A 23,987-nucleotide genomic window follows, 5' to 3' on the forward strand; every position below is an offset into this window, starting at 1 on the left:
CTTAATTAGTACACGTAAGTAGGAACGGGTGAGTGGCTGTAAATTTGTGAGCATGAGAGAAATACGCATTACTGTAGGCTATAATCATTCAAATTATAATCTGTTTTTGAGTAATCCAAATTAAATCTTGAAATTTTAATTAGTCAATAACAATGTAGCTAGTACGGTGGGTAAGTTACACCTAATATTGTACATTAGTTTAATTAAAACGTGTATTAAACAAAATGTAACCTTTAGAAATAGATTTTTTGACCCCGAATTTTAAACATGTTTGCAGAACGTAAAGAGTTCTGTTGCGCTCTTAAGAAAACCGTAAATCATAAAGTGAAAAATGTTTATACTTCTATTACTCATTTTTAATACTTATTTAAGGTCTAATAAAAAGTGCTATTTAAAAGTAAGTTATGTAAATTAATTTATGTCTTAAGCGTATCAATTTGTTTATTTTATTTTTTCATTACAAAAAAAACATTACAATGTTGGAAAATAAAATTAAATGTTTAATGTCGAATCTTATGAAGTTTTACGTGATTTAAAATCAACTAGAGCTAAAAACACTAAACAAATATTTTATAATATACATACATTACAATTAGGATAAGTGTTGTCACAGTAAAAACAAAATTGGTTTTAAGGACAACCATTTTATCAGCGAGAAAATTGTACATTATTTTGAAATACATTTTGTATAACCGTATTATGATTTAACATGTGGCATAGTGAAAAGTTTCACTTGTAGACACTGATCTTATGCTTGCTAGGCCAGAAAAACCTGTCCCGTAACACGTGGTGTGGCAGTTTTTCCGTAGTTTTGTGTAGTTTGTATTTTTAGTCTTAAATAATACAATGTTACTAGAAATTCACTTCACTCAAGTATTATATCCGTTATATATTTTTTGTGTGTTTGAACATTGTGTGATTAATTTTGGGAGCTAAGTTGTAAGAGCACGGTTTTCATTGGTAAGCAATTATTATTTGTAATTTTTCAGAGGAGAGAGATTTACAGCTAAACAGAAGTTTATTAAAACCTCTAATTCTTTAATCCAAAAGATACACTCTTCCAGACTTGAATTTTTTACCTTCCAGTAATAAAATTGAGTATGATAGACTTTTTTGGTTTATATGTTATTATATATGTATTGCTGGTATTTATAATAGTTTGAGTTTAAGCATGCATAATCCGTTTTTGACTCATTTCTAATAAACTCATCCCACCAATGCTCTCAGTGCCATGAAGATGTTACTGGTATCATAAAGATATTTGGTTAAGAAACTAGTCAGGATTTTCTTTCAAATCCCACGCACACACCGTTTTGCTTGGAGTTCTTAAATTAGTTGTTAATAAATCGTCTTTTATGAATATCGTAGGGAAAGCAGCAGTAGCGTAGCCAGAAATTTCGTTCGGGGGGGGTCCGAAACTGTGGGATCCGGGGGATGTTTTGTGTGTTATTTGCCAATTCACGGGTAAAAGGTAAATACCAAAAACATGGAGCTTTAGTAACTACGCCTTATAGAAAGTGGAAAGATGTAATAGGCAAATTAAACTCTCACAGCAACTCTAGTACCACAAATTTTCTTGTATAGCTACAGAAACTTTACGAAGTTCGATTCTGGCCGAGTAGAAGGCACCAAAGTGATGTTGGATCAGCGACCAGGTCGCTGTGTTGGATTCACTGGATAAGAAAGAAAAAGAACAAACAGAGCTTCACTCAAGCGTATAATTGACTCAACTATATTATGTGTAGAAAATGAAATACCCCTTCGGGGACATTTGCCCACTGACGGCCGAAAACCCTTCAGAAAAGAAGGGCGATTTTCGAGCGTTGCTCGGGTACAGATCAAACTAACGGTCGGAAAATGCACCGGAAAAACTCTACTGATTAGAAGTTCGGCCACTTTGGATTTCACTGATTGAGGTATTTATGAATGATTTATAAAAACGACTTTTTTGATCATTACACTGTAGACGAGCATATAACTATCGGAAAAATCACTTTCGGTCGAAAATAAAATATACCTGAAATCCTCTATTGACTAGAACTTTAACTACTTCGGACTTCGGTTATCGAGGTAAACGTGGTATTTTTTGATTGAGTTAGGACGACGATTTTTTGTTATAATTAAACTGTACTCGACTACCTATATAATTATCGAGAAAAAAAATCACTTCCGGTCGGTAAATACCGAAGAAAAGCTCTCTACTGATTCGTTTTGACGATTTTGGATTTCACTGGCTGAGATAAAAGTAGTACTTATAATTATGTTAGGACATTGAATTTAGAGGTGAATTCAACGCCGACTAATAAATATATAATTATCGAGAAAAAAAACACAAAAATAATCACTTCCGATCGGAATATACTAAGGAAAATGAAATACTACCTCAGTCAGTAAAATCCAAAGTAGTCGGACTTCTTATCAGTAGAGGTTTTCCGGTGTATTATCCGACCGGAAGTGATTTTTTTCAATTTTTCTTCGATAATTATATAGTTATTATTCGGCGTTCAATTGATACCCGTAATCAATGTTCTAACATAATTCTAAGTACCACTTTTATCCGAACGACTCAACCAGTGAAATCCAAAATCTGAATCAGTAGAGCTTTTCCTCGGTATATTCCGACCGGAGGTAATAATAATATAAAAATAATAATAACTTTTTATTGTGTCAACAATTATAAAAATTGCATACACTCGTCAAATTAAATTATTTAGAAATATGTATATCTATTTTAAATTTCCCCCATTCATACCCGTTCATACACAGTCCACACTCATTCCTAAGACTCATACGTACTTACAGCCATACGTTTTTAAAATCTTCTAAATTTTACCACAAGAAATAGAGGATGATCGAATTACTTTAAATTTCATCCCAGCGGCTCATCATAAAATCTTCCACTGAATAAAACACACCCTCGACACCGAAAAGTGTCTCAATCAAGCTTTAAATTTTGTTGGTTCATTCAAATTTTTTTATTTCATCAGGTAGCTTGTTGATCAGCTTAACACCAACCTCGGATGGCAAACGTTTGAATGCGGCTGTTCTGTGCGGATGTAACCGAAGGTTGTCCCTGCCTCTTGTCCCGTATTGATGGACGTCCCTGCCCCGGACCAACTCGCACTTAAATCGGCAGTACAGGGCGACATCGAGGATGTAGAGACAGGGCAAAGTTAGCAATCCAAGCTACCTAAAGGCGTCTCTGCATGAATTTCGGGATTTCAATTTTGAAATAATGCGGACAGCTTTCTTTTGACTTCTAAATACTCGCTCAAATTTGTATTTAGAACAGCTGCCCCATAGCCTCAACCCGTACGTTAGATGGAGAAGTACAAGGCCGAAGTAGGCCATTTTTAGTACATCCCAGGAGAAAAATTTTGAAAAGTTCCGTAGAGAAAATGCCTGAAGAAACCTTTGAGCAGGTACTTTCAATGTGATTGTCTCAAGTCAGACTTCGATCAAGGTACATTCCGAAGAACTTGGTGGAATCAGTTTCCTCTATGACGACATCTTCTGCCATCACAGCAGCGCGATCCTCAATCTCTCTTTGCCGCAAACAGAAATTTAGTGCATTTTATTTGGAGTTATTGGTCCTAAGATTTAATTTTAGAAAAAAAAACTGAATACATGAATTCAGTTTCTAAAAAGGAAATTATTTATAATTCATGTTTTGTTGGAGCTTTAATGCAGAGCGTTGTATCGTCAGCATACTGGACCAGTTTCCCTTTCAGGAGCGATGAGTTCAGCCTGCTGACGTACACAAGGAACAAGACTGGTCCAAGTATAGATCCCTGTGGGACTCCATTGGAAAAAAGTCGCTAATTTAAAGTGATTTAATTGTTTTTTTTTTCTCGATAATTATATATGTATTAGTCGACGTTGAATTAATACCTAAAATCACCGTCCTAACATAATCCTAAGTACCATTTTTACCTCAACCACTCAACCAATGAAATCCAAAATCGTCAAAACTTGAATCTGTAGAGAACTTTCTTCGGTATTTACCGACCGGAAGTGATTTTTTTTCTCGATAATTATATAGGTACGGTGTACAGTTTAATGATAACAAAAATCGTCGTCCTAACTGAATCGAAAACCCTACGTTTTACCTCAATCATTGAAGTCCAAATTAGTTGAAGTTCTAGTCAGTAGAGTTTTTTCAAGTGTATTATCCGACAGCAAGTGATTTTTTTTCGATAATTATATACACGTTTACAGTTTAATGACACCTAAAATCAACGTCATAACTTAATTCTAAGCAGTCACTTTACGTCCCCACGACGAATTTGAACGATGTGGTCGCTAATTTAAACTGTTCGCCGTGTTACGGTTCAGGTTACTTTGCGACGTCACGTGACCGCGCCCTATAGAAATACCGTGATTACACTACACTATTCGAAAGGCCGAGCCCAAAAGTATCGTTTAATTCCTTATGATTTAAACGAAAGGACAATTATATTTTTAACAACGGTCACTTCAATCAGTGAAATCAATAAATTTAATGTTTGTGGACAAGAGTAATGATAACTGTCCTTTTTCTTCCTGCTCCATGCTTTATTTTTTAATGTCTTAAAATTTCGGGGGGGGGGTCCGGACCCCCTGGACCCCCCCCTTCGCTACGCCACTGGAAAGCAGTCTGATGCCGAATCATCCGTTACCTGGATAGGTAACTGGATAAGAATAAACTTACAATACACAAGCGGATACGGAAGCGGTTTGTTAAATGTTTTATATAATCCTAATAAGATTATCTAATTGAACTGTAGATGGTGTAAATATTGGCCACTTCGTTAGAAACGGTGATCTTGTTGTAATTTTGTGCTGATTTATAACGCACTTGCTTACTTGAATTGAAAGTACATCTTAACAAGGAAAATTTTAGTTTAACTAAAAGAATATTTTATTTGCATTTTTATTAATGTTAGATATGAAGTAAAATATCCTATACAAACAAATTGACAATGTAGAGTTACATCAGACATATGAGGAATATGCTAAACAATCACGTACCAGCTGAGGTGTAGCAGTATGTACCACAATACCTGAATATTTAACGTGTCTTCAACAATGTGCTGCTGCTACACTAGTTTCAGCACTGGAAGTAAACAACCAGAGTAAGTACACTAACTTGAAGTTCCTGTAGCCAACAGATAAAACTACAAAGTTTCTCCTAATTTCTTGTTAAATAGTTAACACAAAATAAGAAAAAAAAAATTCGACTTAGTTTAGTGTATTGATTAGTAAATTTTGAGAATAGTAAATATAGTTTTAAAAAAGTAGATAACATTTTTACAAGTAACCTATTCAGATTATAAGTTCTTTCAAAATAGTTTTAAAGACATTTTGTATGTATTACTACATTATCACAATTGTCATAATAGTACAATTTATGAGAATTTTACAAAGCTTAACCATACCTGATTAACAGAGGCCAAATAATGTTTATAAAATTATAAATATATAAATTTTGAGGTCATTATAACTCGCACAAAAAAGTTAGAAATATTTATGTAATCTTCGAAAATTTCGTTTATTACCCTTAAAGGCCATTTCTTATCTTAACGATTTTCTAGAAATTGGTCAAATATAAATTCATGAGAAAAAGATAACATTATAATATTAACTGAATCTAAATATGCCTATTACTTCTGAGCAAAAATGTTAATTTAATACTCAAATAAAACATTTATGATTTTAAATTTATATTGTACTTCATCCGCATTGCTGATAAGATAACTGCTGACTACTTTAGCAAAGTACTAGAAGCTAAAAGCAAAAGCTTCGGGCCAGTCGCTGGAAGAAATTTGACTTATAAATGTTTCTAGTTAAGCTGATTTTCTAGTTATAGCTTTCTTTTTGTAATTATCTCCCTTACAACGCAGGATTGGGAAGGATTGGAAACTATAATTTAGACCTGTAGAGCTAAGTATGCTAATTAATAGTATGGAATATTTAGTACACATGTAGTAATGAGGGAAAAACTTTAAAGAGGGTATACACACGTTTTCTAAGCTTGATAATGTAAAGTTCAATACAATAAATCATGACCATAATAATGACCGATCATAAAACTATCTAACTGTCACAAGGTTTTAATCAATTAGAAAAGAGAATTTTAAAGAACTTCAACTTTCTAGTTTGTCTATGCCACTTGGTTTTTCACCTACAACCACACATAATTAAATCACGTACTGTATTAACTTGGTAATATTTAAGCAAACTAAAATTAAAAAAAAAAAAAATTCAAGTATTATTACAGAATTTTAACATGTTAATCAGCTCATATCCGTATGAAGTAATTTATTAAATACAATTCGATACACGATTATCCCCATTTACGCAATGAGGGGGGGGGGAATTTAATGCTTACGTTATCTCATGTGTTAATATTTTCGATATAATACATTCCTTTTACTATAGCTTTATACATAGCTTATGGTAAAAACTAATGTGAAGAAACAATAAATTGTGTCAATAAAGAAATAAAGACAAATGCAAATCACTTTTGTAAAAAAACAGGTAATTATGTTTTAATTAAAATATTATTATTATTGTTAATATTATTATATTATTATTATAAATGGTTTTTATTTTTTTGGTCTTAGATAAATTTATTTTTAATATAGCTAAAAGTATGAAGCAAACTTCAATTTAACTAGAACCTAATCATGCTAGAGTTACAAACTATTGAACAGCAACTATACAATTAATATGAAATTGATTTATTTGTAGCTTATTATTTATTGAAGTAAAATTTGATAAATTTAGTGCTATGTATTGAGTTCCTAAAAGACTGTAATAGGTATAAAAATGCTTGATAAATATGGTTGTTCAATATGTAGCACCCTACCTAATCTTCAATTGTAAAAACAAAAATATAGTAAAACATCGAAGTTTTCAACAAACATATGAAGTAGGTTTAATAAAGCAAGGCTACTTAAAATTTTTATAAATATTGTAGATTATTGTGGTAATAATGGAAACGTTATTTGACGTGTAACTAAAAAACCAGATATAATCAGATTTCTATCTCACAATCACCGATATAAGACAACCACATATTTAATACATACCAACTAGCTAATAAAGAACCTAATGATGCGTTATGAATATTTATATCTCTGACAAAATAGATCGTATTACGCAAGAATACAACGATAGTGACATGACGAACTGATGGACCAAAAAGGCTTTTTTCTGTAAATGAGGTGATTTAAATTTTCGTGGGTAGTAGGGACTCATTGAAATCAAGAAGTAGATAGTGGATGTAAGGAGAAAAAGTCATTAAACATACTAATATACCCCTTACTTTCTCTCTCTCCCTACCTTTCTCTCTTATAGCTCCTCAAAGCTTTTATATATAGACTCGAACGCTAATCAGATTACTTTACTTCGGTTTTTATATATAAAATATTATGTCACTATCAACCTTAAACATTCTCCACTGATCTATTTGTAGGCATCCCAAAAGAAATCCTTTAGGATTTTTAATTGATTTTAAAATATTACTCGTATTTAAAGTACGATCCCCTTGCAGTTAGCGGTGTTGCATATAACTAATGTCATTACTAACAGCAAAAAAGTGGGGCAATTACACCGTGCCATTTTTTTACTGTGCTTTAGAAAAGTAATCTTTTCATCGATAGTTTGAGGTTTTGATACAATGTAATTTTATCTGAAGAATTATTGCCATCTCTGTAATAGCAAGCATTATTACAACTGGGCATCAAGGAATCGTGTTCATTGAGCAAATGTACGTGAGTTTATAAAGATGGGATTTTCACTCACGTCATTTATGTTTTAAAGTGTAAACCTTCACGTAAATACGTTGCGGGAAAATAGCAATAGAATAAACGCGCATACATATAAACATGACCAATCAATCTTTTCTTTACAAATTTAACGTATTATTACGATTTTTCAAACTATATTTTATATATAGTTGAACTAGGACTGTCTCAGGCTTGATTTTTTGATTAGATGAAAAACCTAAATAAAATTATAAAATAATCGGTGACGTAGTTATTTAGAAACATACTCTTTGCATCGCTTCGAAATTTGACACTAATAGAATACAATTTACGTATGTCTAGATTCCCCGCAACTATCTAGTGTAATCCAGATGAAGAAGTGTTATAACTGGCTCATCAGGTGTACAAGTAACAACTGCAGTACAATGTTTCAGATACGATTCTAAAATACATGGTAGCAACTGAGATGTATACACGTAACATAGCTGGTATGAAAGTTATTAAATGCGAATGTTGAAATCGATTTTGTTAAGGCTCCACTTAGAAATTACCTTCGTTACGTCTATCCAATTTCCTGCTAATGCAGGTAAATATAAATATGCATTAACGATCTCATGGTTAATTTCATTCATAGAATATGTTCATGTTACAGTAATGTTGACGTGTTTATCACCTACGTGAATTAGAATAAAGTGAATAAAATACTTTATTTCAATTTACGTTACAATAGTTATCTAAGACTACAATGTCTCTGACAACATAAATTGCCTCTTAATTCAATAGTATTCACAAAAAAGTACAATAAAATTATTACTTTTTTATTTCGATTTAACTTTTAGCTCAATATTTGTAAAATTACTTACAACTTCGTCTAAATATAAACATTACATTATTATAAAATATTGATTTACATTTCTAACATTCTTTAATTAAAAACAATTGCTATTCATGTGTGATTGATTATGTGTAAGCAAATCAGTGAACAAATACTAAAAGAAAACCATGGTAGAATTTGTTAATAGTTCACATCGGCTGGACTTTTTATTGCTTTTATACAATAAAAAAGATTTATTCACTTTTCAAGCCAACACCAATAATGTGACCAGCATATAACTCTTGCTATACTGTTGCTAACATAAAAAATTAAAAACCTAAATTACAATCAATTCGAATTGCATCCTCAATAAAAAATCTTTTATGTCATTATGAAAACTTCAGAACATTTAAGTTAGACAAAACCTCTTCAGACGTTACGTATTGTAAACATAAACAATTTTATGTAATAAATAATTTAGCCTCTGTTTTGTTGTTAAATAGAAATATGATGATTTGTATAAGTTCATCAACTTTGCAAAAGCTAACATTTGATTCCCAATGTAAACATAATTTTAAATTAATCAATAAAAGTACGTTTTCTGTCCAAATAATATAGAGGTTATCGGCATTGCAGGCAGAAGGGTCTAACCAAAATGCTTAAACGTGGTGTCAGGAGCACTAATATACCAACCTAATGCAATTCTTACCTGTAGTTGGCGGGTCATTCTGCATTTCAGCGCTTTCACCTTCAATAAGGAATATTTACCCATTCATTTAAAGATTGCATTCTGTCCTTAAACTTTTGCGATTTTTTTTTATTTTTCGATTTCTCAATAATACTAATAATATTATATATGATAAATTTAATTCTTTGGTTTATTTTAAATTCACTAAAAAAATATTCAATCCATTTTTCCGAAACTTTACAAGGCCTTTCTTAGGATCTCTTAGATAAAAATAGGATTATTATTTATTCGAAAATACCACCGGTTAAATCCCACTAGTCTCCAAATCAGGTAAAATCCCATCTTAGTCTTTAACTTTCTGGAATATGAACTAAATTTCGGGTTGAATGTAATCAACTTATCTGTGTATACACTGATAAAAGCTATATATACATTGTATTGTATATTGCAGCAAGAAAATTGGTTAGATTTATTTAACAAATATTTTAATAGTTTTCCATTTAAGGAATGAGACTATAAAAAAATAACTTACGCCAAATTCGAGGCAACTAGCCAAACAGAATATAATATTGAGTATTGTGCTTAATGATCTAAATTGAGAATATCTACATGTAGTGTTATTGAATTTGGTTTCCTTAGAGACAGCGGCAAGACATATTTACCCTAAATTGAACAAAAACTGTGGGTCTTGACATTAGCTTGATTCAACGAACCATTCGCTACTTGACTAAAACTTGAGACAACAAGCGGCCGTAATTAGTCCGCAATTATTGGAAGTGGAATAAAAAATCTATACACAAAACTGTAAATAGAAATTTTATTAGAAAACATCTTCAAGTGGACATAGCGTAAATGTTTTACTAATGATCTACACGATGCTGATTAGGTATATACATATTTATATAATTCATACAGTGGGCTTAAGAAGTATTACGATATCGTAAAGTTAGATCGGGAAGCAATGGCAATGTAATTTTCTGTATCATGTATCCATCTCGATATTTATATGCCAACTATGTTAAAGTATTGTGTTATATTATTGATTTCAGTTTTTAACTTAAAATAACAATATCAACATAATACAATTTAGAAAACTGTAATTTTTTTGTAAAACCTGACTTATAATTAGATATAGATATATAAACTATATATATATATATATATATATATATATATATATATATGGTCTAGTTTTCTAATCTGTAGAACATTGATCTTCAAGAAGCCTTCTTTTTTGAGGTGTTTGATAGTTCTATGATCTATGTAAGAACATGTCAGTAACATTAGTTTACCATGTATTCAAAACGTATGTTTTCGGCTTATATTCCTTATTACAATGACTATTTAGTTTACAGTTATGTAAAATTTTGATTTCTAATGTGACTGTATTGTTGGATGGTAAAGGTGTTGGGAATTTATGCGGTTTTCAATAGTTATTACTTGTCTTACATTACCGTTTATAAGGATGATTACATCTTAAATACCTGTACCATTAGATTTTTTGCTAGAGGTTAAGATATATGTCAGGTATGCTTAAAGAGGGCGAGCCCATTGCTAGACTGTCGTGTTGGCTGTGTAAATCAGCTGTTAAACTGGAAATCATTTTGTTTCAATATTTTACTTGTTAGTAGTACTATTTCAAAAATATGTTCTTATGTAGTTAGGTTTTAAGGTTTTCTATGGACTCTTTTGTAGGAATATTGGGGCATAGGTTTTGGACATCAAGTTATACGATTTCCGCCCCTCTATGTATAACAAGATGTTCTATTTAAATAATGAGTTCAATAGAATTTCCTTATAATGCATATTTTGTATTTCAGGCTCCTTATTGGTGCTTATTGGACACCAAAAGTGCCACTAGTTACCAAACTTTACGCAGTTACCGAGTAGTTCTATAGGATCTGTTCCAGTAACTTTTAATGTCGTCAATGAGCCAACTGAATTCCTGTCACGTTTTCAGTTTATGGTCTTGTGACAACTACAAGAGATCAAACCATCAATACCATAAAGACTAGTAACTTAGCTGCGTCATTCAGGTAATGCTTTCCGAAGTACAATCTTATTGATACGCTAAATGGAAATGAATTACCTAAATCAAGGCTCTCCGTCCATTACACATGATCAAATGCTTATGATTTAAAAATAGGTTTAGGTTAAGAAATAAAAATATTAATAAATTCGGTCGAAGCTGAATCTTACTACTATTAGAAACTTTACCATACCGTCATATATTATCATTTCCCAATTCATTTTTGCCTGTTTTAGGTGTGTGTGTGTGTGTATTTTTCTGTTTGTGCAAGTACTTGCAAGAACATTTATATGGCTTACTAACATATTACTTTAGTATTGTTCCGTTCATATTGTTATTACTCGAGGGCAAATAAATTTTGATTTCTGCTTGTATTTGAATATCTCGTCACGAAATAGACCAAAATACCTGAAATTTTGCATTATTTATATATATGAAATGTAAAGCTTAATGTTTGTGAATGAGTGACATGCGATTCGGCAATGTTTTAGAAAACATCTGATCATTTTTTCACAGCTACCACATTCATTTACAGAAAAGTCAGGAATCACAACCACCACATGGCTTAGGAGTGATACAACGCTTTGGTATGATTTGTTTTATTTTACCTAGTTTGTAATTATGTACTAGGTTAGTTATTTACCTAAAGAAGACATCAGATTGCAGATCTCGAAACGTAGTGTTACTGATTTCTTGTTCCACTGAACGATGGCAAATGTCCGGAAAAATCCTGTTTAATTCACAATCCTTCCATCGTCAAAAATAACCTTCAAACAAACAATGTTTATGTGATTTGAGTGTTTTCCTTAGCTAACCGATAATCAAAGTAAGTTGAAAAATGAAACTAATAAAAAGAAAAATTAGATTTGGGTTGGAATAATAAGTAACTTTTCGACGATGCAGGTAGAGAGCTGTAACTAAGATGATATAACTTAATGACAGGAGCACTAATACATAAACTAATGCATTACCTGCATTAGTTACCTGCATATACATAAACAAAAGTTGGCGGGCCATACAGTCTTTCAGCCTTTACACCTTTCAAGAAGAACTTAGGCCAATTTATGTACTTGTAGTTTTTTTCCTTCAATCTTCATAAAAAATATTGTATTAAAAATAACAGTAACCTTTGTTTTCGCACACAATTTATTTTGTTTTGCACTCGTATAAGCAATTCTGGTTAGAGTGAGTTATATTTAAGATGCGAATATTGAGCTTGCCTTCTTACTACGATCAAGAAATATGTTAAATAATGTAATTTTCTGTTAATGGTAGTTTACTTGGATTTTAGTATTTTTTTCTTTCATAGCTAACTAAACTCTTTCCTGATAAAGAAAATATAAAAACATACACAGCAATGACAAGCCTACTTTCTCAAAAGATGACTAATACAGATTACATAACAGTATTTGGAAATATATTAAAAGTAAGACTACATTTCTCTTATATATGAACTGCTAGCAGTTAACACGTCCGTTGCACGTGCATGATCACTACATATTCAAATAAATTATATTTTGAGTTTGCCTTGCTAGTAAATATAAATAAAGTTTATTTAAATATTACATTATGGCCATTTAAATTTTCTTTGTTCTTAGTATGTCTTGATCAGTACGTTAGTTTTCCTAATTTCACGATCAATCATGTATATTTCACAAAGAAGACGAGCCTGTTTCTACTAAAGTAAACTGAGACGGTATTTATACCAGTCTTTAAATATTTATATTTATATTAAACTATAGGAAGTAACATTGTATTTTAAATCCTATACTTCCAATTTGATAAACACTTTCATTTAAATGTACATTAACAATTAAACTACACAATTGATTCTTTATAAAATAAATATACTTTTAATATTTTCTAAATAAAGCTAGGTCAATATTTATCCCACGGACTGCAATAATTTACTTCTAAAATGTAAGTAAAATTAATTGAATATTTTTCACGTCGAAGCAAAACAAACAAACTTTTCGCATTTATAACACCATTAGAATTTCTCTCTCACTAATAATAATTAAAATGACCACTAACGTGATAAATCATTAACTTGTTATTTACTAATCACAATAAATAATTTACCGTTATATCGAAGGTATTATAATAGATTTGTATTACTTTATTTACAACAAACAAAGAATAAATTATTAAATCTTCCATTTGAATTCCAAACAGAAACTTTTAGCTATAGCACTCATAATTATAATTGTTGCAAATCTATGTACCCAATCTTTAGGATACTGTTCTGTGAACCAGAAAGTGTAGGGCCTATTTATATAGTTTACCTTTGTTGTAAATAATTTATAGTTAAAAAGATAAAAATATGTATTAATGTTTTAAAAAATCTTTCTTTGTTTTATTAAAGTTTATTAATAAACATTAAAAATAGTTTTCTATTCTACAAAACTAGATTTAATTTATTTATCGGTATCACATTTACCCGGAAAGTGAGAGATCCGGTTTCGAAGTCCCCGGCATAGCAATTACTTTTTATGATTCAATGTTTATTGAAAAAATAATAAGGCTATTGCCATTTATACAAATTTTAATTTACGTAAACCAAAAATGTCGTTTAACAGGTATTTGGTCTTCCGATCGTATGTTAGTTTAGTTATTTAAACGTATATGTGACAGATACGGCCAAATACGAGTACAGTATAATTTAATCGTAAAAAGTAAAGACTCTGTGTTGTAATGGTTGCACATTCACCCGGCAAGTGAGAGGTCGGGGGCTGAGTCCCGGCGGAGCAAGTACTTTTTGTGGTTCAATGTTTATCGAAAATTATGTACATATATATAAATATAAATATATATATATATATATATATATATATGTATATATATATATATATATATATGTATATATATATATGTATATATATATATATATATATATATATATATATATAAAGTCAAACACTTTAAGAACAAATGATTATTATAAATTTGAATACTTTAAATAGATATATAAATTTAAACAAATATAAGGATGGACATTGACTCTTGGCAGTCTAGAATAACGATAAATTTTCACAAGCTTTTCTTTGACACTTTATCACTAGTAGGTACCGTGTTTATTGCATAGTAAATATGAACCCCTAAGTACTTCCAGAAGTGCCGGCTTTATTGTAACTAAAATGGTTTCTGTGAGCGCGAAATGCAATCTCTCTATTTCATTTTCCTCTAGAGCGTTGGCTTAGAACTTCATGGCAGATGAGTTAAGTAATTGTAACGTAGAAACATAAGTGTTGTTACTTAATTCGTTTACATTCTATATTGAACATAAATTTTTTCCATTAATATTTGACATACAATCATTACTCTGTGCGATAAAAAAACTTTCATTTATGGTGTACTCTTATTTTACTTACACTGTCGTTAGTACAGCAGTACAAACTATCAACATCTTGGGGTACTTACTACTACCTTACTACTACTTTCTACGAAATGCTATTTCTAAAATTCTGACTAACAAGCAAGTAAAAACTCTGCGAGTTTGTCTCTGCCCAATTAAAGTTCAATGGATTATAGTGCTTTATGCAGTACTTATATGCGATTATTTCACTGTTTAAAAAATATAGTTCCATTACATGCTTCCCAGTACTAAATCTATCATAGTGTGTTATGCTTGATTCTATCTGTAGGTCAAACCTTACCTAGTATTTAAATTATTTCTTTTAATATTAAATCTTTTCGCTCCAGATATCGTGAACTTAGGTCTATATATCGATAAATTATTCAAATTTAATTTATCCAACCTCCTGAGAACTCCATAATTATCGTACAAATTTATTTATTTGTAGCTCATCGTTAAAATAAAGTTTTTGTATCTCACGATAATAGTTGGTACGTAATACAAAAAATAAACTGCTACATCTACCAGAAAAAAAATTAATTGTGTCACATTAATCGTGTTTAGATATAAACAATTAGTTACCTATTTTTTGTCAAAGTATAAACGAAGTTATCTGTAATCATTTAGAGCCTGCAAATGATCTTTATCCAAATATTTTTCTGAACTTTTCATAAGGATATTTGGTAATTAAGTTAGATTTTATAGCAGTGATCTAGGAAGGGTATTTCAATGCAAGATTGCACATGGACTCTAATCCTTTAACCAACAAAGACTTTAATTTTTCTACTCTTTCTGTATTAATAATATTATATGTTTAAATGCAACATGGGAATCATGGGGTTTTAATCAAAATACAACACCTCAAAATGTTATACAAAGTAGCAGTGCTTAAATTTCAATATGATTACTGTATTCATTGATTTGGGATTTTGTATAATTATTTTAATGATAAAAGATCCCGTAAGGAATACAGAGTACTGTGACCAAAGAGAGCGCTAAAATCAAATCTCACCACTAATATTGAATTCCAATCTATATTTTTTCAAAGTTTATTTATTTAATTATAATAATCTACATGTTTAGATACCTATGTCAAGTGAAGAAATCTAAAATAAACCTATTCAACTTGTTTTGGCCTTTTATACTCTATTATTTAGTCTACTTGTTTCCATTACTGTTTTCCATAAGACCATTATAAAGAAAATTGATGGCACTCAGCCAAATTCTATGAAGTGAGATATACCACCATCAAGGTTAATTAAAATAATGATTAAATGAAGCTTCATGCAAAATTTCTAATATTTATGTCAGCCTGTTTTTTAAATTTTATGGTCAGACAGACAAATTTATTGGCAGAAATAAAGATATAGAGACATAACTAATATTTTGCCAGCCACTGGCGTGATAGGCGTCACTGGAAACCAGGCTAATATACAAATACGAAAAGATTTGAATTTTCTAAGTAGGATTACATAATTTTGTATGATTTTAAGAAATAAATATTGAGTAAATGTTGTTTTACTGATTTAAATTATGTATTACGATAAATAATAATTATATTCATAGCCATAATAAATTGCTGAACACTTTTTACAATAATTCGGCGAACGTAATAGTTGTTGCCAGGTAACGCAAACAATATTCTTGTAAAGTCGCTAATGCATGAGAACTTTGCCAGATGACTCACAAATACTCAGCTTATCTCATGACAAACAAAGACCTGAACGTTCGGGTAAATCGCCCATGAATTTCTCAGTATCTTTTGTATGATGGTTATTTCCTACGTTCCCTTCGCCTTTTATAAAATACTTAAATCACTGAGACTTATAATGAAATGCAATCCTTAATTTATCTTTGCTTTCAATTAAGAAAAAACATAGAAGGCAGTAAAAAGGAACAAATTGTGATGTTTGTTGTGGTAAGATATTTAATGAATGATTGTTTAGGAGCGTGTGTAAAAATGTATGTTGAGAAAACAACTAACTATGTGTTAGTTCGTAGTTAAAAATATTAAAAGCCTGGGGGATATAGTATGATAGTTTTTGAAATTTTATATTAAAGAGTGTTGTTTTACAAGAATATAAGATAGATCTGTTCGTAATCTAACAAAATTATAGGACTAGAATGCAGTAAAAGTATGAGACTGCAGATAGTATTAAGGCCAAAACTGAAAGCTACAGATCTCTGAGCTAATTTTATTTCGGACGTGAATAAGTCTAAGCTGTTGTTACAGGCGTGGCACTTTGTTTAAATACCACATATAAATATAAAGCTAATTATCTTATGCAATGTACCAAGATACAGAAAAACTTTCAGACCGCATTGAGTATTAAGGTCACTCCTGGACCAGGCGCCTTGGATGTAAACAGCCACATATATCTATGCCATATTATTTTAGATGTTACCCAGTCGGAGCTGTTGTTACTGGTGCGGTTGTACTATTGGAAATATCACAGAAAAATATAAACCAAATTAACTTATACACTGTGACCAGGTACAGAAAAACGTTCAGACCGTATTTAGTAATAGTATCCCTCCTGTACCACGCACCCTGGATGTAAACAGCCACATATCTCTATGCCATATTATTTGAGATGTTACCCAGTCGGAGCTGTTGTTACTGGTGCGGCGTACTATTGAAGATATCACAGAAAAATATAAACCAAATTAACTTATAAACTGCAACCATATACAGAAATCTTTCAGACCGCATTTAGTAATAGTGTCCCTCCTGTACCACGCACCCTGGATGTAAACAGCCACATATCTCTATGCCATATTATTTTAGATGTTACCCAGTCGGAGCTGTTGTTACTGGTGTGGCGTCCTATTGAAGATATCATAGAAAAATATAAACCAAATTAAACTTATACACTGTGACCAGATACAGAAAAACTTTCAGACCACATTAACTAATCAATTCACTACTGGAGCTACGTATATAAACTGTCACATATTTCTGTGCTAATGTATTTAATATGTCCACCAATCGGAGATTCAGTCATAACACATATACTAGCATTCTATTTAGAATATCATAGGTAAATATACACTAAACTAACTTTACACTCAGAAACAGATGCAGTAAAACTAGTAGACCATATTAAAGTGTAGGATTGGTTCTATTGTCCCCCTTGTGTCTCTTATGGTTTTATTGCCGTAAGAATCTTTTTATTTAGTTGTAGTATAATCAGAAAAAAAAACAATTACGATATTATGTATTTATAAACCATGATAAAAAATTTAAATTTTTAAGATTTTTAGATTTCTCATGTCTTATATACAAAATTTACAAATGCATACATACTACTTTTAAGACACATGTTCTTCACATATCATGCGTCACTAAGAATGTATAAAGTATCTTAAACGTAAAGAACGGTACATTATTTTGTTGTAAATATTCAAATCGTAAACGTTGCATCTATACAGTGTATATTTTTGTATATTCATAGTTTAAACATGAATTTATCTACTTTTTAATGGATATGTTCTTGACGTAGAACAATCTTGTATTTGATTTGCATAATTGGACCATAATAGAAACCTCTTACAATACAAACCAGGATCAAGTGAGTAGAAGGCCACCCGGACTGATAGGAGGAGGAGTCCTAGGTTCCAACTCTTTTTTGTATACATGTACTATAATAATAAATTTGTACAATAAATCTTAAAATAAATTAAACTTACTGTTCTATGTGATAAGTCTTGACCAACGAAGGTAATTAAGTTTACGTAGGACTCATGAGGTAGAGGGATAGAGTTAAAAATCATAAGTAAGTCTCAACCCCTTGCAATTGGGTAGTTTAACTAAAACGTACATGTATTTTAATCAACACAAATAATAACCAAAGAAATACATAAGTTCAAAGATATGTGGCTGTTTACAACCACGAAACCAATAGCGGCTTTATTCTGTCGCCTGTATTTGTTTCTGGTATAACGGGAAGAGTGTGCCGTTCCCTTGTTTATAAAGATTTTTCAAATTTTTTAAACTTTATAATTTATTTAGTTAAAAGTTATAATTTTATACTATAAAAACGAAACAGTTTTTTGTTATTTTCCACCTGACGCATCAAATGGTTAGGTTTGATAGAGTAAATTGGTGAACACTCTTGAAGAAAACAAAACTGTTTGGTTATTGAATCTCACACTGAATTTAATTAGTTAATGGTACTTTAAATTAGCTAAATTACACTGCAGGATATAAAAATACAAAATAGTAGATAATAAAATATTAAATAGTCGATTAAGTGACAGTTTTGATAAACTAAAACAAATGACGACAATTCCATTAGCTGTCCATCTAATATGCATTGATGAATACTGCTTGCTGGTCTAAGATAGCTAAAATTATATTATGACGGAGTTTATTGTTATATAAATAATTAATTTAGAAATAGTGTCGTACAATTAAATATACATGAATTATCCATAGTTTTTTTAATTAATATTAGGACTTTGAATAACTTTTATTCAAATGTTTTAAATCGTTTATATAAGGAAATCTTTGTGAAATAAAAACTTGTCCAACTTAGTGTTATTATTATGCCTAATATTTTCCATGTATGCACCCAAGTACAATAAATATTATAACATTTTAAAAATCATGTATAACATATTATAATTGGTATAGACGTATACGACGAATACTGCCCTTGGGTTAAGGTCAGCAGCCGGTCACTAGAGGCGCTGGAAAGATTTCATTTTTATCTTTGTGTTTGAAATTTTGTGCGCAAAATAATTCGAGAACAAACAGACAATCAAAATATTACATGGAGTATTATTTATATTTAAGGAATTTTGAGTTTTATGGCGGTGCATATAGATTTATAGGTTATTGTTGGGCGGAACGAGAATGATTTTTTATGTGGATCTTCATGCTAAAGACAAAAGTTTCTATATATACACGAAATACGCTAATTAAATAACATAAAAATTTGTATTGATAAAAGACATAGTGAGTAGTCTATATATTCATACAATTTTATGACTTGAGCTATAGGTTTTCTTTATATCAAATCTAAGCAAAGCCTGATATGCAACAACTGGTGTGGAGTACTCCTGCTTTGTTCATAATCATTTCTTAAAATTGATAACGTTATTTATTATAACTGAAGTGTAATGATTACTCATGGTTTGTTACAGATTTTAAGATACATTTGAAGTTTAAATTTGCGCTATTTTCATTTTATGTAAAGAAAGAAACCCCCTAAAACATAATTTTCATTTAGATTATTTTACAAGAGTCATAAAAAATTTTACTGAAAGTATTTTCAAACTATTTTAGTAAATAGAAATAAAATATTTATTACTTTGATAAGACGATAAAATATACAAGGAACAATTACTTCCACGCAGACTCGCAATATCTAGTCACATTTCCCCTAGGACCGTGGAAACAAATTTACGTACGTCTTCATCAACTCAATCAATTCTATCAAAGACACCTTGTTACCTTTTGTTTAAACTTACAGTCATGTAAGCATTACCCAGTTTTTAATAATATAAAACTTTAATAAATTATAATATATTGTTTATGTACTATTAAAATTATAATGTTCCTCACGAGCTGTAAAAATGTTTAAACAGCCAATAGACCGGAACCAACAAATCTATTACTATAAATAATTCCATACTAAAAAAACCAAACTTAAAACTTTTTATAAAAGCCATGTATTTATACTTGCTTTCCTATAAATACTGACTAGAGTTATTTACAAAACACGATTTTTATTTAATGTTTTTAGTTTACTTTAATTGTAGAGTTTTAATTAACAAAAGTTCAGCTAAATCAGCGTAGTTATATACAATTTTTAAATATTTTAAAATATATGAGGATAAACTCTGTAACGTTGCCACTACAATTATTAGGGTAATGTTGTCAAAAATTTGTGTCATAATAAATTATTATAAAATATGTAACGTAAAATACACGCAACGCAAGTGGCATGATAAGTATGACTGGCTGCTGTGGTGCGTGTTACTATGTACATCGCGTTTAGTGGTTACAGAGCCGCCCAGTTTTATAGCTTCATCACTTTTCCAGTACGAACCGGAATAATCACTTTATGTTACTAATCAAAATTTCTTCAACGCAATAATTTTTATTTTAAGAATGTTTTAATTCAGTTGAAAAGTAATTTAGAGAAATATTATGTAGTATAACATTTAATCCTTCATTAATTTTTTTATCCTATTCATTTACGTGCACATTGAGGATCTAAAAATTTATTCAAATTAATATGTATATTCTTCGTTCAATGTTCTAAAAGAATAGGTAATATTGGCAAGTTATAGTTGCGGTATTAGCTGAAACCCATTGGTTATAATGTACCTTGCGTACCTATACCTAGTTTGATATTTTACTTATTCTCTATATAAAAGATTAAATAAAACACTTGTTACATAACTAAATTAGTTATTGTATATATTATATTATATATATATATATATATATATATATATATATATATATATATATATATATGTATGTGTGTGTGTGTGTGTGTGTGTGTGTGTGTGTGTGTGTGTGTGTGTGTGTGTGTGTGTGTGTGTGTGTGTGTGTGTGTGTGTGTGTGTGTGTGTGTGTGTGTGTGTGTGTGTGTGTGTGTGTAAATGGAATTTAAGCTTAGTCCATTTTGAACTAACACAGATAGCGAACTGTAAACATTTTTATCTTTACCACCTTTCTGCTCTGACATTGCTGGTGATAAATACATCTGTGAATGGTTCTCTGATAAAGGGAAAATTTACACAACAAAAATGTTTTTTTTTTATAAGAAACCTCTTCTTACTAAAGCTAGAGAATGACATTTGGATTTGTGGATTGAGAGTGACGGGTTATACAAATCCAGACTAACACAATGTATCAATATCCAGCCAACAATACGTTTATTTCTAAATACTAATTATTCTTAATACGACCAAACAATAAACTCTCCAGAAATTCATTCAAAATACAAACAGCTAAAGGTGATTTTCAAATTCAGATGATAGGCCTACTACGAAAAATTAAATGTATGTTAATAAATAAAAAAGTATAAATATGTTTGTCTTTGACTTAAAAATTGTGTTGCTTAGAATTTACTGTAACACCAATTGAATAATTTTATAGAGAGAATAAATTATATAAAGTTGGATGTTACAAGAGAAATAGAGGAGAAGGATTCCTTCATAATGGTTTCAACTCACTGAAGTTGTTCTTGCTTCTAGCCTGGCTTAATCAAAGGTGGGTGCACTCCTCGTTTAGTTCCTTCAGAGATGTAGCCTTCAGGGTTAATGAAAGAACTGGCCACTTTAAGGCACACCTATCAGGTCCCTAACAATAGTCTTTGGTGTCGGGGTAGTACGCATGTTTGGATGATGTCCATCTGTATATTGCACTCGAAACAAACTTCAGATCCTCACTACTTGGGAAACCGCAGCATACTATACTCTCACCTTTCCCAAGTAGGGATCATTCTAAATGTATTTAACACTTTAATTAGCATTAAATAGTGAGAGAAAAACACAAATGTAACTCAACACTCTCTTAAACATTTTGACTGTACATTATATAACAGAAATAATAGGAAAATCTAAATATTATGTCTAATATTTTAGCTAATAAGTAACATTAAATATACATCAAGTAAACATGAAAATATGTTCAAAATTAAATTTTTTAGAAAGAAAGATAAATAGTTAATACAATAATGCTGCACGGTATCTGGCTGGGTAGAGGAACAATAGCGTCAGATAATGAGTGTTGTAATTAAATTCACCGCTGCTTTGTTTATTACTATCACCACAAAAATGTACAGTCAATTTAATGTCAATTAAATGGAAGTCAGTTTATTACTCGTAACTAAATCAACAATTCATTACTTAGTTATAAACAGCTTTGTAAACAATCTAGTAGAATTTAAATTTTTGGAATGAATGTTTGCGTGGAGGAGTTGGTTTTTCACATAGTTAATAAATAATTTTCTTTGAATGCAAAACCCAATCCTCATTCACTTTTCACTAATGTATTCTTAAACTCTCTGGTATCCCTGAAATTTTTACCTAAAAAGTAAATTCCAGTTACCATATATGTAGTTCTTACAATAGAAATGAATATATTTTTCTTCTTTACTTTATTGAATAATCATTCGATGGACTTCGTCCTAATAGGGTACATTAACCTGAATGCTCTGGATATTACACGTCGATAAAAAAAACGTTTGGTCGATAAGCAAAAGACAGCAACATGAACAACGCAATCTATCTACAAAGTCATCTCCAAACTTCCGAACGTCGCGGTGTGTTAACTAACACTGCCATGAAATAATATCCAATGCATAAGAAATCAAGAGGGTGACCAACATATTAGAAACAATGTGAGACATAAGGCCTTTCAACCTTGTTCTAAGATCAGTTCTTAGAGCAAGATTACTAGTTTATAATTTTCTACATTGTGATCCTGTGTCAACCAACTACGAAACGAAGCGCAGAAGATAGAGAGCTAATTGACAGCCTCAAAACGACCATCCAGGTTTTGGAAGCGGAGTTGGAATGCCTCAGATCGGAATGCAAACTATGCATGTGCAAGAACAGTGGTCCGTGGTCGACTTATGTTAAAAAGAGGAGCCTGCCAATAGACTTGCAAAATAAATTCCTACCTCTTGACTCGGACAATAATGAATGGAAAACAAACAAACTGGAGAAGAGACAATCTACACAAAATAAAAACAACAAGAAGAAAAAGAAAAAAGTAAACACTGGAACTGGACACTGGCAATCAAAGAAAAAGAAGGACCACGCCCCACTCAATGTAGAACCAAAGTCTATCGAGCAGGTGCCAAGTGAAATTACATTCTCGTCAATGCTGATTGTGGGCGACAGCCATGGCAGTCACATGGCGGGCATGGTTCGGGACCTCATCGGCGGGGGCCCTACAGTGACCGGCGTGTGCAAACCAGGGGCCGGACTCCTTGACGTCGCGTCTTCCAGGCCTTCTTCAGATGACTTCACCGTCCTCATCGCCGGTACAAACGACATTGCCAACGGTCAGCGATCAAACATCTTCCGCCATCTGGAGCGGGTTTTTACAAGACAGAATGGGGGCGTCTCGGGTGGTGGTGTCGACTGTCCCTCATCGGCACGACCTTCCTGCTTGGCATCCAGTGCATCGCGATACAGATAATGTGAACAGGGATATTGAAGAAATAGCTGCTCGTCATGCCGGGGTTAAAGTATTAGATTTTAATAAAATACCCAGACGCATGTTCACACGCCACGGGATGCACTTGCGAATGCCTGGCAGGCGGCTGCTGGCTAGACACCTCCTTCAATGCCTGCACCAATTTGCTGATGGCGGGGTGACC

This window comes from Homalodisca vitripennis, chromosome 7, assembly GCF_021130785.1.
Source record: "Homalodisca vitripennis isolate AUS2020 chromosome 7, UT_GWSS_2.1, whole genome shotgun sequence".
Lineage (NCBI taxonomy): Eukaryota > Metazoa > Arthropoda > Insecta > Hemiptera > Cicadellidae > Homalodisca > Homalodisca vitripennis.